Here is a 15,970-nt window from a genome sequence, read left to right on the forward strand (position 1 = left end):
ATTATTTTATCTAGAACAAACCCCCAAATTTTTGTGTTGTGCCCAATGTCCCATACAACAATGTGAAATTTTACTCTTGATTCACTTTTCTTACTCTATATCATGGCTACTCTTTAAAATTAGATTATAAAGACTCAAACATATTTCTGCCACGTAGTTTTCTGAACTTCAGCAAACCATTCACATTTTAAAATTTCAATTTAATGAAATATATATTATGAAGAAAATATGTATCTAAGGAAAAACATTATTGTGATGTTTGAAAGTAAAGCATTTACACTGTGAATGGCAGATAAAAGTGGTAATGCTTGTTATTTATTTCTATTGAATCGCCTCAGCAAATGTAAACACTATTACTTCTGCTATTTCTTTTAAATCTCTTGAGCTATATAAACACTTAATTACACAGATACTGCCTTATATAAAAGATTAATCTGTCTTGCTTTGGTTACTGTGATTTTTAAAAACAGTAACATTATATTTATTTATTTTTCTTTTAATATTTACAATGTATTTTCTACTCTGCAGACATAAGGATGTGTTTAGATATGTATTTTTGGCATAATATCTCAACATACTTGCCTATTAATATTCACTTAATTCTTACTGTTCCTGATATTTGAAGTATTAATTATGCCTACAAAGCTGCTTTGTTATATCAATTACATCTTAATGTATATCTCCAATTCTCTGATTATAGTTTCTTAAAACTCTCAAAGTTCCACATATTATAACCTGACAATCTAACCTCCTTCTTCAATCCACAATTTGTTTTCTTATTTCATTTTTAAAATTTCTTTGTTTTACTTTAATTTCTTTAGGGTACAAGTAGTTTTCTGTTACATGGATCAATTACATAGTTGTGAATTCTGACATTTTAGTGCATCTATCACCTGAGTAGAGCACCTTGTACCTAATGTGTAGCTTTTTGTCCCTGGCCCCCTTCTCACCCTCCCCTTTATGAATCTATAAAGGCCATTATATTACTTGTCATGCTGCTGTGTACTCATAACTTCGCTTCCACTTACAAATGAGAACATACAGATTTTGGATTTCTATGCCTGTGTTACTTCACTTGGAATAATGACCTCCAGCTCCATCCAAGTTGCTGCAAAAAACATTATTTTGCTCCTTTGAATGGTTGAGTATTATTTCACTGTGTATATATGCCACTTTGTCTTTACCCACTTATTAGCCAATGGGCACTTAGGTTGGTTCCATATCTATTCACTTGTGAATTGTGCTTCTCTAAACATATGTGTGCAGGTATCTTTTTCAAATGACTTCTTTTTCTTAGGGTGATATCCAGTAGTGGGATTGCTGTATTGAATGCTAGTTCTACTTTTAATTCTTTAAGGAATCTCCACACTCTGTTCCATAGAGGTTGTACGTATGTGCATTCCCATCCCATCAAAAGTGTGTAAGTGCTGCCTTTTCTCCATGTCCATGGCAATATCTAATGTTTTTTGACTTCTTAATAATGGTTATTCTTGCAGAAGTGAGGTGTGATTTTAATTTGCATTTCCCTGATTAGTGAAGTTGAACAATTTTCATATGTTTTTTGACCATTTACCTTTTTTTGAGAAATGTCTATTCAAGTTTTTATGCACTTTTTATTCGAATTATTTGTTTTTTCTTGGTGATTTGTTTGAGTTTTTAATAAATTCTCGATACTAGTCCTTTGTCAGATGTGTACTTTGCAAATATTTTGTCCCATTCGGTGGCTTCTCTGTTTACTCTGTTGACTATTTCTTTTGCTGTGCAGAAACTTTTTAGTTTAATCATTAGCCTCATTTATTTATTTTTGTTTCTGTTGCATTTACTTTGAGCATCTTAGTCATGAATTATTTGCTTAGGCCAATTTCTAGAAGAGTTTTCTCAATGTTGTCATCTAGAATTTTTATGGTTTCACATATTAGATTTAACTCTGATCCATCTTGCATTGATGTTTGTGTATGATAAGAGATAGGGATCCAGTTTCACTCTTTGACATGTGGTTTGCCAGTTTCCCAGCACTATTTATTAAGTAGAGTTCCCATTTCTCAATATATGCTTTTGTAAGCTTTGCCAAAGATCAGGTGGTTGTACTTATTTGCCTTAATTTCTGTGTTCTCCATTCTGTTCCATTGGTCCATGTGCCTACTTTTATATCAGCATCATGTTGCTTTGGTAACCAGTCTTGTAATATAATTTGAAGTCTGGTAATCTAATGTATCCAGATTTGTACATTTTGCTTAAGATTGCTTTGGTTATTTGGATTCTTTTGTGGTTCCATGTGAATTTTAGGATTGTTTTTCTAATTCTCTGAAAAATGATGTTGGTATTTTGATGGAAATTGCGTTGAATCTATAGATTACTTTGGGCAACATGGTCACTTTCACAATATCGATTCTTCCAATCTGTGAGCATGGAGTGTGTTTCCATTTGCTTGTGTCACCTATGAGTTCTTTCAACTGTGTTTTGTAATTCTCCTTGTAGAGATTTTTTTACATCCTTGATTCGATATATTACCAGGTATATTATTTTATTATATTTATTTAAAGATTTTGTAAATGGGACCGAGTTTTTTATTTAATTCTCAGCTTGGTTGTTGGTGGTGTATAGCAGTGCTACTGTTTTGTGTACATTGATTTTGAAACCTGAAATTTTACTGTATTTGTTTATCAAATATAAACGTCTGTTGAAGCAGTCTTTAGGGTTTTCTAGGTGTACAATCATGTCTGCGAACACTAATAATTTCAATTCCTCTTTTCCAATTTGAATGCTCTAATTTTTTTTTTTTTTCTTTCTTTCTCTGGTCTTATTACTCTAGCTAGTACTTCCAGAATTATTCTGAATAGAAGTGATGAAAGTGGGCATCCTTTTCTTATTTCTGTTTTCAGGGGGAATGCTTTCCATTTTTTTCACATTCACTAGGATGTTAGCCGTGGGTGTGTCATATATGGCTTTAATTCTTCTATGCCTAGTTTGTTGAAAGTTTTTTATTTTAAGCAGTACTGGATTTTGTCAAATGCTTTTCCGCATCTATTAAAATGATTCCATAGTTTTGGTTTTTAATTCTGCTTATGAGATGTATCACATTTATTAACTTACATACAGGAAACAATCCTGGCATCCTTGAGATGGAACCAAGTTGATTATGATGAAGTGCTGTTGGATTCAGTTAGCTAATATTTAGTTGAGGCTTTTTACATCTAAATTCATCAGGAAAACTGTCTGTAGTTTTATTTTGTTGTTATTGTGTACCTTTCTGGTTTTGTATCAGGGTAGTGCTGGCTTCATAGAATGATTTAGAAAGGATTCTCTCTTTCTCAATCTTTTGGAATAGCTTCAGTAGGATTGATACCAATCCCTTCCTTGAATGTCTGCTAGAATTTGGCTTTGAATCCATGTGGTCCTAAACTTTTCTTTAAATTATTGGCAATTTTTAAATTATTAATTCAGTTCCTCTGCTTGTTATTAGGCTGTTCAAGGTTTCTATTTCTTTCTGATATAATCTGAAAGAATTGTGTATTTCCAGGAATTTGTCCATTTCCTCTAGATTTTCTAGTTTGTGCACACAAAAACGTTCATAGAAGTCTCAAATGATTTTTTGGTCAAACGTAACGTCTTCAGTTATATTTCTAATAGAGTTTATTTGAGTCTTCTCTCTTCTTGACTAATCTAGCTAATGATGTATCCATTTTTTTTTTAAAGAACCAGCTTTTTCTTTCATTGACCTTATTTTTTTGTTTGTTTGAATTTCATTTACTTCTGTTCTAATCTTTGTTATTTCTTCTACCTTTAGGTTTAGTTTGTTCTAGTTTTTTCCAATTCCTTGAGGTGTGACGTTGAGTTGTCAATTTTTATTCTTTCAGATTTTTTGACACAGGTATTTAGCACTAGAAACTATCCTCTTAGCACTGTTTTTTGCTGTATTCTAGAGGTTTTGTAACTTGTCTCACTATTTATTATTCCATTAGAAGAATTTTTCAGTATCCTTCTTGATTTCATTGTTAACCCAGATATCAATAAGAAGCAGATAATTTAATTTCTATGTATTTTCATAGTTTTAGGGGTTCCTTTTGGAGTTGATACCTAGTTTTATTCCTGTTTTCTGAGAAGATACTTGATATGATTTCATATTTTTAAAAATGTGTTGAGACTTGTTTTGTAGCCTATTATATGGTCTCTTTTGGAGAATGTTTCATGTGCTGATGAGAAGATTCTATATTCTTCAGATCCTGGGTAGAATGTTCTGTAAATATTCATTAAGTCCACTTTTTCTAGCTCGTCATTTAAGTCCATTGTTTTTCTCATGACTTTCTCTCTCAAAGGTCTGTCTAGTGCTGTCATTGGTGTATTGAAGTCTCCCACTATTACTGTTTTGCTGCCTATCTCATTAATTAGGTACAGTAGTAATTATTTTATGAATGTAAAAACTCCAATGTTAGGTACATATACCATTAAGATTGTAAAATCTTCTTGTTGGATTGATTTTTTAAATCATTATATAGTGATCATCTTTGTCTTTCTTACTGTTGTTGCTTTGAAGTCTGTTTTGTCTAACATAAGAGTAGCTATTCCTCCTTGCTTTTATTTCTATTTGTATGAAATGCCCTTTTTCACAATTTTACCTTGAATTTCTATTAATCCTTCTGTGTTTAATGAGTTTCTTGAAAGCAGGAGATATTTGGATTTTGACATTTTATCCATTCCAAAATTTTGTATCTTTTAAGTGAAATGTTTAGGCCATTTGCTTTCAATGCAATTATTGAGATATGAGGCACTGTTCTGTTTTTTTGGTGATTGTTACCTAGTTTTTGTTGTTGTTGTTGTTTTTGTTTTTGTTTGTTGTTTTTTTTTTTTTTTTTCTTACTGTGCTATTGTTTTATAGGTCTGTGAGTTTTATGCTTTTAAAAGGTTTTGTTTTGGTGCGTATCAGGCTTTTGTTTCAAGTTTTAGAACTCCTTTTAGCATTTCTGCTTTTTCTTATTCTTTTTTTTTCTTACATCACTCTGTCACCCAGGGTGGAGTTCAGTGGTGCTATCTTGACTCACTGTAGTCTCCGCCTCCTGGGTTCAAGCGAGTCTCTTGCCTCAGCCTCCCGAGTAGCTAGGATTACAGGTGCATGCCACCACGCCTGGCTAATTTTTGTATTTTTAGTAGAGATGGGTTTTCACAGCATTGGCCAGGATGTTCTCAAATTCCTGACTTCAAGTTATCCATCCACCTCGACCTCCCAAAGTGCTGGGATTACAGATGTGGGCCATTGTGCCCGGCCTAGCATTTCTCATAGTGTGCTGCTTTGACAGTGACAAATTCCCTCAACATGTGTTTGTCTGATAATGATTTTATGTCTTCATTTATAAAACTTAGTTTTTCAGAATACACAAGTTTTGGCGAAGAGTTGTTCTGTTTAAAGCGGTTGAAAATAAGACCCCAATTCTTTCTGGCTTGTAAGATTTTTGCTAATAAATCTGCTGTTAGTCTGAGAGGTTTTCCTTTGTAGGTTATCTGATGCTTTTGTTGTACTGCTTTTAGAATTTTTGCCTTCATGTGGACTTTAGATAGCCTAATGACTATATGCCTTGGTGAAGACCTTGTTTTATTTATCTATTTGTTTTTTTTTGGGGGGGTGGGGGAGGTGAAGTCTCACTCTGTCACCCAGACTAATGGGAAATAATTGGATCATGGAGGTGGTTTCTAATGATTTAGCATCCTCCCCCTAATGCTTTCTTGTGGTAGAGTTCTTACAAGATCTGGTTGTTTGAAAGTATGTAGAACCTCCCCCTCACTATCTCTTTCTCTTGCTGGTCATGTGAAAACGTGCTTGCTTCCCCTTCAATTTCTGCCATGATGGTAAGTTTCCTGAGGCCTCCTGAGAACCACCTGCACTGTCTGCAGAGTCATGTGCTAATTAAGCCTCGTATCTTTGTAAATTACCCAGTCTCAGGTCTGTCTTTATAGCAGTGTGAGAATACTCTAATGCAATGGTTTTCTCATATACTGGTGGTAGTAACAAACAACGTGTGAAAAAGTTTACTATCCCCTATTAGATTGAAATGATTGAGATCTCTGAAAGCTTAATCTCATTTTCCTGTGGTTTGCCCACTTTTATTTGTTTATTTTCCCCTGTTTGAGGATTCTGGCTTCAGGCCCGTAGGGGAAAGTGTCTCTGAGTAGGTACTGGGTGTGGCTAAAGCAGGTGTGTAAATGAAGTCCCAGCCTTGACAGAGATGGCTGGAATAGCTGTTAGTGAATTGCGCTGAAGCCTTAGTAGGGGGAAGGGTTGGAGTCACCTCAGCTCCCCTGTCAGGTCAGCAGGAAAGTTATTGACCTCTCAGACATGTTCCTATTTCAGGACTCTTGCTGTTTAGATCAGAAAGGCAGCTCTTTTCATCTAAAGTAATGTTGGTGTTCCAAATAGAGATGAATTGTGACTCTGTTTCTCATGAAAGCCTGAACCTCGAGGGTACTCCTCCTGTGGGGATGCAGTCACATGGATGTGTTTCAGAAAGGTTGTCTATAATTGCATCTGTGCCAAGCTCCTATGGGAGAAGCCCCAACTGTGCCTACAGTGGTGGACAAGGTAGAAAATACTTCCTCTTCTTCAAGACCCTTTAAGCACGCAAGGGCTGTCTGACTGTTGAAACAGAGTTGAAGAGTTTCCCCGCTGAGCCCAGCACTTCAACTTTGCCTCTGCTGAAGGAAGCTTTCCATCAGTAGATGAATCTGGTGATCAAGGCCTGCCATCTAAATTCTTTTGTCCCACAGGGTGTTCTTTTGATAGGGTGCACTCCACCTAGGGGCAGGAGTCTCTGGGAGCCACACTACTGTTAGTGTTGTTGTTTATCTGGGTCTAGCTGCCCAGTGAGGTTGCCACACTCCAGGCTGCCATTGGTGAATGTCTGCAAGGAATCCGGTGATGTGACCGGTCCTCAGGTTTCCCAGAAATGGGTAGCAGCACCAGCTGTAATGGGGTGTCAGGGGAATGACACAGCTTCTGTGAAACTCCTTGGTTATTGATAGACTTAGTGTGTTGCTTTCTTGAATGCTGATTATAGTAGTAATAAACTGATCATATGTACAGACTCAGGACCTTCCAGTTAGCCAGAGTGGAGCAGACGGTGGTGATAGGTGAGATTGTGCAGCTGTTTTCTCTTCCTTGGGCACAGTGTTATTTCACCAAGAGATACCATAATGAATTGTTTTGGTTATCTTCCATCCAGGAGGTGGTGCTTGCAAAAGAACACCAGCTGTGGTAGTCGCAGTGGGACTTCTGCTTGTCTTACATTACTCAGACTGGGTACTCTGGTTTCTCAGGCAATTGGGTTGGGGGTGGCAGGCAGGTGGGTGTAGCTCCCAAGGGATTCTGTCCTTTGTGTTAAGCTATCAGGGTGGGTGGTGGGGAAAAGCCAGGAGGGGACTGTATAGGGTGGATTTGCACTCTGAGTGTCTTTGTGCAGGGCAAGCAGCAGCACCTCTGGGTGTTGGGGGATGGGAGTTTGTCTCAGACCACTGGGTTGATGTTCCAGAGAAAAGCGTTGCTGCCTCTGCTGCACAGAAGAGTTTGTGCAGGGAGTGAGGAGTAGCAGGTCATGGTCCCACAGTTATAATGCACTTGGGGAAGGAGATCCACTCCTACAGTTTTCCACTGTCAGCAGCAAACTGAGTTCCATTCAGCCTGTAATCAGAACTTGCTACTACTGCGGGGAATCATAAGCTTTCCCTGCAAGATTTAGACCACAACTTTCATGTCACACCCCTCCCTGTCTGCTGCAAAGCTGGGCCACCTGCTCTTGTACTCAAGGTGCCTGAACCCACAGTTCCTGCACTCATGCCTTCTGCACTTATAGCCCACTTTTCACTCTCCCCAACCCTGGCACGGCCAAGTGAGTTCTTCCCTACCCAAAGTTATATCATGAACTCCATTGTGAGATTCTTTCAAACTATGACAACCACTGAATTTTTTGCTGTCCTCTGCAAGATCCCCATGACAGAAACAGTAAAGAATGGCTGTCCTTGGTCATTTGGGATTTGGGAGTGCATGCAAGGTTCTTTCCACCGTTGCTCCTACTTTTATATCATGCTGCCCTCTGCAAGTCGGTTCCTGAACTGGGTGGAGTTAGGGCCTTCTCCCATATTCTGGACTTTCAGGGTCCTTGATCAGCATATGGATCCCAGAAGGAAACTCTTTTTTTTTTTTTTTATACTCTTGGGACTTGCAGCCCTTCGTGTGACTCACAATGTAGGCTACAACCACCTCCTTCCTTTAAAGGGTCCGTAGATTTGCTTGGTTTTACTGTGCAGTTCCTGTGTCCCTTCTTGAAAAAAAGTTCAAAATGTGAATCTCTACACAGTATTTTTCCTTTTTGAGTGAGAGAGGTATGCTTGCAATGCCTCTAATCCACCACCTTGGGGGAAATACAGACCCCATTATGTGGGTTTAACTTGGGGAGCATTCTAGATAAGAAGCACAATCTGAAAAGGCTCAGATATAAAGAGTTTGACAGATACAGAGGCATGTGAGTGCAATTTGGCTGAATTGTAAAATCTGGTGTGGCTTCAACTGATGCTGGACAAGAGCTATAAACCAGAGTCACACTTCAAATGTTACATTAAGATTTAATATTTTCTGCACTCCAGCCTGGATAACAAGCTGTCAGTTACCTTCTGATCCAAGTAATATATTAGGAACCAATTTCTTTTCATATGAGTGTAGCAAAGACCTTGTTTATATTATGTCATGTATAGGCCTTGAAATTATTACTTTTTTTTTTTTTTTTTTTTTTTTTTTGAGATGGAGTCTCACTCTGTCACCCAGGCTGGAGTGGCTGGAGTGCAGTGGTGCGATCTCAGCTCACTGCAAACTCTGCCTCCAGGGTTCAAACGATCCTCCTGCCTCAGCCTCCTGAGTAGCTGGAATTCCAGGCATGCACCACCACTCCCAGCTAAATTCTGTATTTTCAATAAAGACACGGTTTCACCATGTTGGTCAGGCTGGTCACAAACTCCTGACCTTGTGATCCACCCACCTAAGCTTCCCAAAGTGCTGGGATTACAGGTGTAAGCCACTGTACCAGGCCAAAATTATTACTCTTTTTTTTTTTTTTTTTGAGACGGAGTCTCGCTCTGTCGCCCAGGCTGGAGTGCAGTGGCCAGATCTCAGCTCACTGCAAGCTCCGCCTCCCGGGTTCTCGCCATTCTCCTGCCTCAGCCTCCCGAGTAGCTGGGACTACAGGCGCCCGCCACCTCGCCCGGCTAGTTTTTTGTATTTTTTAGTAGAGACGGGGTTTCACCGGGTTAGCCAGGATGGTTTCGATCTCCTGACCTCGTGATCCGCCCATCTCGGCCTCCCAAAGTGCTGGGATTACAGGCTTGAGCCACCGCGCCCGGCCAATTATTACTCTTATAAGAATACTTTCAGAAATCTCATTTCCTCAGGCTTACTGGCGGTTAAATAAGGAGTCTTACAAAAGAACAAAAAATGTACTTTAGAGTTATTGTAGTATTCACAATTGTAGCAAAGGTAATTTTAATCTGATAAAAGGTTAAAAGAATTGAAAACATGTAAACTATTTGGAGCAGTGCTTATAAGCATCCAGTGGATGTTAACTACTAGTAATAGTTGTATTCTAAATACATTATTTCTATTCCTTCTAATACTCTATTACTGGATTTCTACAACAATTTTTGTCTTCAGCAACCACCAAGAAAGAAACAACTGTTTTGTTATCCTGTTGATAAGGTACAGAGAGACAAAGAATGGTCACCTGAGAAGTAAGGTGTCAGTCTTAGCATATTTAGAGATAAATCAAAATTTTATTATTAGAATTAATATTATTCTCCGTACGTTTTTTGAAAACTAAAAGGAAACTATGTGAAAGTACAAAGGCATACATGAGAAGGGGCTAGTGGTACGTGGAGTGACTCCAACTGATTCCACCTTTAGAGCTATAGCCTTGCTTTTTCCTTCTTAATAATACTCCTTAAACCGAGCTTATGAGGCTCACAGCAGGTGGCAACTCTGTCTGCCTAATGCTTCCCAAGGGTTCAGTTGAGTTTAATTAGTGCCTTTGAGTGGTAATGGTACTTTGCATGGAAAAAAAAAAAGTTGCTAAATCAATCCCTAATAATTTTTAAAGTTACCACCTTTTCAAACTATAGAAAGGAAACCCAGACTAGTAATTCAGAATAATGTTTTTTTTCAAAGAGATTGTTTGAAAAAGAAAGTATTCTTGTGTGTAAAGAGTCACATCACTGCCCACTATAAGTTTTATTTACATATTTCTTTCTACACATATTGACTAAGCATCTGACAAAAATGACTTCTTACCTCTCATCATCTCAAAGAGCTTATAAACAATGAAAAGAGTAGCATTTATATATAAATGGTCACAAAATAAAACACATTATGTTGCACTCGAATAACAATTATAAAACCAATATATGTAGTAAAAATTGAAATATAAAAATTAAAATATCACTATCTGTTATAGTAGTTACAATAAAAATAATTATAGATACATAAATACAAGTATAAATAATTAATGTAAGTTATTATTGTATGTGTTTTTTTAATGGTCAAAGACATGTCTTTGATCACTTAAAACACATTTAAAGTCATCATTTAAGTTCATTTAACACATCTAAGTTTACTTAAAGACATCTCCTTATTCATGTATGCTTCATTTATTGTTGTTCATTATACTTTCTTGATGTCTTTGAGAATTTGGGTAAGGTTTATTCTACTACAAATGCATTTGCTTTTATTGTTGCATAACAAAATTAGTGGTTTTGAACAGCACACATCTGTTATACTGCAGTTTTTGTGGGTCAAGAGTCCATGCATGAGTTACTTTGGTCCTCTTCTTTGGTCTCCCCAGGTTGAAATGAAGGTGGCAATTATTTCTTTCTGAAGCTTAGAGTTCTCTTCCCTGCTCATGTGGTTGTTGACTCTATTTTCTTGCTGGCTGAGAGCTGAGGGCTACTCTTAAGTCTGAGAGGTTGCTCCCAGTTCTTTACTATATATCACTCTCATAGGCTCCCTCAGAACATGGCAGCTTCCTTCTTCAAGGTCAACAGAGAAATCTCTTTTGAATCAACCCAAATGCCCATCAGTGACAGACTGGATTAAGAAAATGTGGCACATATACACCATGGAATACTATGCAGCCATAAAAAAGGATGAGTTTGTGTCCTTTGTAGGGACATGGATGCAGCTGGAAACCATCATTCTTAGCAAACTATCACAAGAACAGAAAACCAAACACCGCATGTTCTCACTCATAGGTGGGAACTGAACAATGAGATCACTTGGACTCGGGAAGGGGAACATCATACACCAGGGCCTATCATGGGGACGGGGGAGGGGGGAGGAATTGCATTTGGAGTTATACCTGATGTAAATGACGAGTTGATGGGTGCAGCACAGCAAGATGGCACAAGTATACATATGTAACAAACCTGCACGTTATGCACATGTACCCTAGAACTTAAAGTATAATAATAAAAAATAAATAAAAAATAAAAAAAAAAGAAATCAAGAATGTAATAAAGAAACCCAGGTCTGTTGAAAAAAAAAAAAAAAAGAAATTATCAATGTAATGACTACCCCAATACTTTCGCCAAATTCAATTGGTTTGATATAGACATATGCTTAGCTATTATATAGAGGAAGGGAATTATGTAAGGATATCACTTGTTGGATGTAATCTTGAATTCTGCTTACTGTGGTGGATAACATAATAATGTATTTTATCTCTCTTTTCTTTATAAGGATTCTGGTTTTGGTTTGTAAAAATCTCAGAAAGTAAAGATTGTCAACTTTTGTAATTTACTTTCACTTTTAATCTAGCATTTGCTTTATTATTTATTATTATTTTTGACCTCCGAATGCTTTCATTATTAAACATCCTAATAGGTTTTATAGGTTTTGTTTTTGGTACGATGTTCAGAAAGCTTCATTCGCCACCAATGAATTATAGTCATCTGACACCTTACCTATAAATATAGTTTCCAGTATTATTGTTTCTTGATGTACTTGTGTAAGATACAAATATATTGTTATCTAACATCCTATTGCTCTGAGATATGAAAAAATTTCCAAATAGGATGTGTGCACAGATGGAAAAAAAAACTAAATAGATAACAAAATTTTACATTTAAACCATAATAATCATATTAAATGTAAATTGTTGAAGCCATGAATAATAAAAGTAGAGATTACCAGGTTTGACTTTTTTTTTTTTTTAAAGCAAGAATGAACTATATACTGTCATCAAGGAATCCATGTTTCATATAAGGCCAATTTTTATATAAGCTTAAATATACAAGGAATGAAAAAGATATATCATGCTAACACTAAACAAAACAAAATGAAATAACCATATTAATTTTTAGAAAACAAATAGATAAAGAAAATAATATTACCAGAGATAAAGAAGTTCATTTCATAATGAGTAAGGGGTCAACTCACCTACAGGACAAAGCAATAGTATATGTTTATGTATGTAATAACAGATTTTTAAAATACTTGAAATTAAGATTAAAAGAGAAATGAATAAATGTATAGTTCTAGTAAGATTTCAACGTTCCTTCCTCAATAATGCATACAAGTAGAAATTCAACAAGACTATTGAAGACTTGACAAACACTAATACTTACCTTGACCTAATTGATATGCCTAGAAAATTTTACCCAACAACAGACAAATCAATAGACACATTTTTTTCTACTGCACATAAAATATTTGCTAAAATAGACTGTATTCTATATAACAGAACAAATATTAATGATTTAAGGGGTTTAAATCACACATAGAATGTGTTCTGATGATAAAATAATTATATACTTCAAAAACACAAACAGATACTCAAAATCCTCAAATATTTGAAAGCTGAAAAAACACACAGAAGATTGATTTCAAGCATAACCAGCATAAACCTCTCTCCAGTGAAACTTGTAAGAGCTGTAAAAAAAGGAACCACCATTTGAAGTCTCTAGAAATGATTTTAGGGTAAACAGCAAGTGAATCTATACTCCAGAACATCTATGCAAATTCAGTAAGAAAGGCAAGAGTCTGATATTTAAACCAAGGGTCTCTGTTTCACCCCTTGTAGCATGGAGAGAAAGAGACTCTATTTCAGTCAGCTGCAGCAATAACACAGTTAATACAGACAGAGGAATTTCTTCCAAGGAAGAGCAGAATGTGTTTCTCATCATGCCTACTGCGACATGTTGCTGAGGCTACTTCCCCATAAGTGTAGTTAAGAGATGAAGGATCCCTTTTCCTGTCCAATTTCCACTTGCATAACGCAGGTATTACTTCGAATGTGGTGCGCGGATAATACTGGGGCCCTGATCATTTTGCCGTTTTCACACTAGGAGAGGCAACTGAGATGACCCCAGGATCCTGACATCTCTCCATTAATTTATTTACTCCGATAGTAGCAGTGTCACTCAGAAAAAGAGTTTTCCATTGTCTCCACCTCCACCTACAAAGCCATGGCTCAGAAATTTTGCCCGGGGAAGAAACAGACCATAAAACAGAGTGTTTATAACATCCTCCCAATAAACTGATCTCTGTTGAAACAGAATGAGGAAATGAAGATTTTGGTGATCAGCAATTAGAAAGAGATTTAAGATATGAGATAAATTATAAGCCACCCAGTTTTCAGGAAGAAAAAAAAGAAAGAAAACAGGGAATAATACAGCTAGGAAGAGTCCTCCTAGAGTCAGAATGAAAAGAAAACATTGATCTCAGAAATTATACTTTCAAAGAAGCCAGAATGTAAATGGATTAGTGTATAGAGGAATTTAATCGTGAGGGTATTGCTGAAAATAATAGAGCAATGAGTTGTAATTTGTGAAGTATCATAACTAAGTGTGGTGAGGGAAAGAAGTTAGCCCTAACCAGACAATTGTCATTTCAGGATGACTCTGGGATGCTTCCCTTCTCAGAGGAAAAACATCAGAGTCTGAACATTATAGGCGGAAAAGTAGACTTTACTAGAATAATTCAGTTAGTAATTATAAATATAAACAAGCAAAACAAGAAGTCCCAAAGGGGTGGGTCAGCCCTGTGTTGCTACAATGTATTATCTAAAATGGTTTTTTTTTTTTTTTTTTTTTTTTTTTTTTTTTTTTTTTTTGAGACGGAGTCTCGCTCTGTCCCCCAGGCTGGAGTGTTGTGGCCAGATCTCGGCTCACTGCAAGCTCCGCCTCCCGGGTTCCCGCCATTCTCCTGCCTCAGCCTCCCGAGTAGCTGGGATTACAGGCACCCGCCACCTCGCCCGGCTAGTTTTTTGTATTTTTTAGTAGAGACGGGGTTTCACCGGGTTAGCCAGGATGGTCTCGATCTCCTGACCTCGTGATCCGCCCGTCTCGGCCTCCCAAAGTGCTGGGATTACAGGCTTGAGCCACCGCGCCCGGCCAATGGTTTTCAACAAAACGTTATCAGGCATGAAAAGAAACTGGAGGGTGTCCACGTGCATGGCATCTTGAACAAAGAACTGGACAAAACACACAAACAAAGAAAGGAAGGAATTAAGGGTTTTATTGAAAATTAAATACATGCCACAGTTAGGGAGCAGGCTTGATCACAGGGGCTCAAAGGCCCTGTTACAGAATTTTTGAGACTTTACCCCCTAGCAGATTCCATTAGTTACTTGGGGTAGGCTGTATGTGAATGGAGAGGATGAAGTAAAGTTACAAAGTCACTTGCCGCCTATGCCCTGTGGAGAGGATATTTCCTGTCAGAGCTGAAGTGTAAATTGGCCTTATGTTCCCTGCCTCCAGATGCCATTTTCCTGCCTCACCAGGGAAACAAACATAAAAACAAAATACAAAACAAACAAACAAAAAACAGGCAACATAAACAGCCTTAGAAAAACAGTATGTCAGATGTAAATATATATAAATTATATTTTATACACATAAACATTCTAAAGTAGTTATAATAAACAAGAGAAATGCAAAATGATCTACATAGACACATCACAGTAAAAATGCTAAAAGTCAAAGACACACTACAAGTAAACAATCCAAAAATAAAATTTAAAAATAAATTCCATTTTCAATAGCACCAAGAAGGTTAAAAAACGTATATGGACAAACTTAACAAAAGAAGTGCAGTACATACTCTTAAACCACAAAATGTTTTTCAGAGAAATTAAAAGAAAATCTAAGTAATTGGGAAAATCATACTGTGTGCATGCACTGGACAATTTAACCTGTTAAAACATCAATATCCTTCAAACTAATCTACAAATTTAACATAATCACTACTGGAATCAAAGATGATGTCTTTATAGAAATTGACAAATGGATTTAAAAGTTCATATGGAATTGTAAGGGTTTCAAATAGTGGAATATAGCTTGATAAAGACGAGCAAAGTAGCAGGACTCACCCTTATCCATTTCAAAACTTACGACAAAGCAACAGTAAGCAAAACAATGTGATGCTGGCAAATGGACAGACATATAAATCAATAAAACAGAATGGAGAGTGTTTTTAAGAAGAAATACTAGGTTCAAAAAATTGCAAAGTAATCAGGAAATATTTCAAACAGTAAAAGCTACAACCTAAAATATATAATGGGTTGGGATGCAGCAAAAGAAATCCTGGGAGAGATGTTTATAGTGTTAAACAACTATTAGGTTAATGCAAAAGTTGTTGTCGTCAACGCAAAACTGCAATTACTTTTGCACCAGTCTAATGTTTTAGAAAATTAGATAGTTTAAAAAATAAATCCAGTCTGTACCTTAGGAAACTAAATGAGCAAAAGACATAAAGTAAGCAGGAAAAAATAAATATAATAATGAAGATAAGAGTAGAAATTAATAAAGCAAAAAATAGTAGAAAGTTATAAAAATAAAAAAGAAAGGTCAAATGTTCACACAAATATCCTACACAATTGTTCATAATAACTTTAGTTGTAACAGCCAAAAACTAGAAGAAAAAACAAACAAACAGATAAAGTTCTTC

This window comes from Chlorocebus sabaeus, chromosome 20 (genome assembly GCF_047675955.1).
Source record: "Chlorocebus sabaeus isolate Y175 chromosome 20, mChlSab1.0.hap1, whole genome shotgun sequence".
Taxonomy (NCBI): domain Eukaryota; kingdom Metazoa; phylum Chordata; class Mammalia; order Primates; family Cercopithecidae; genus Chlorocebus; species Chlorocebus sabaeus.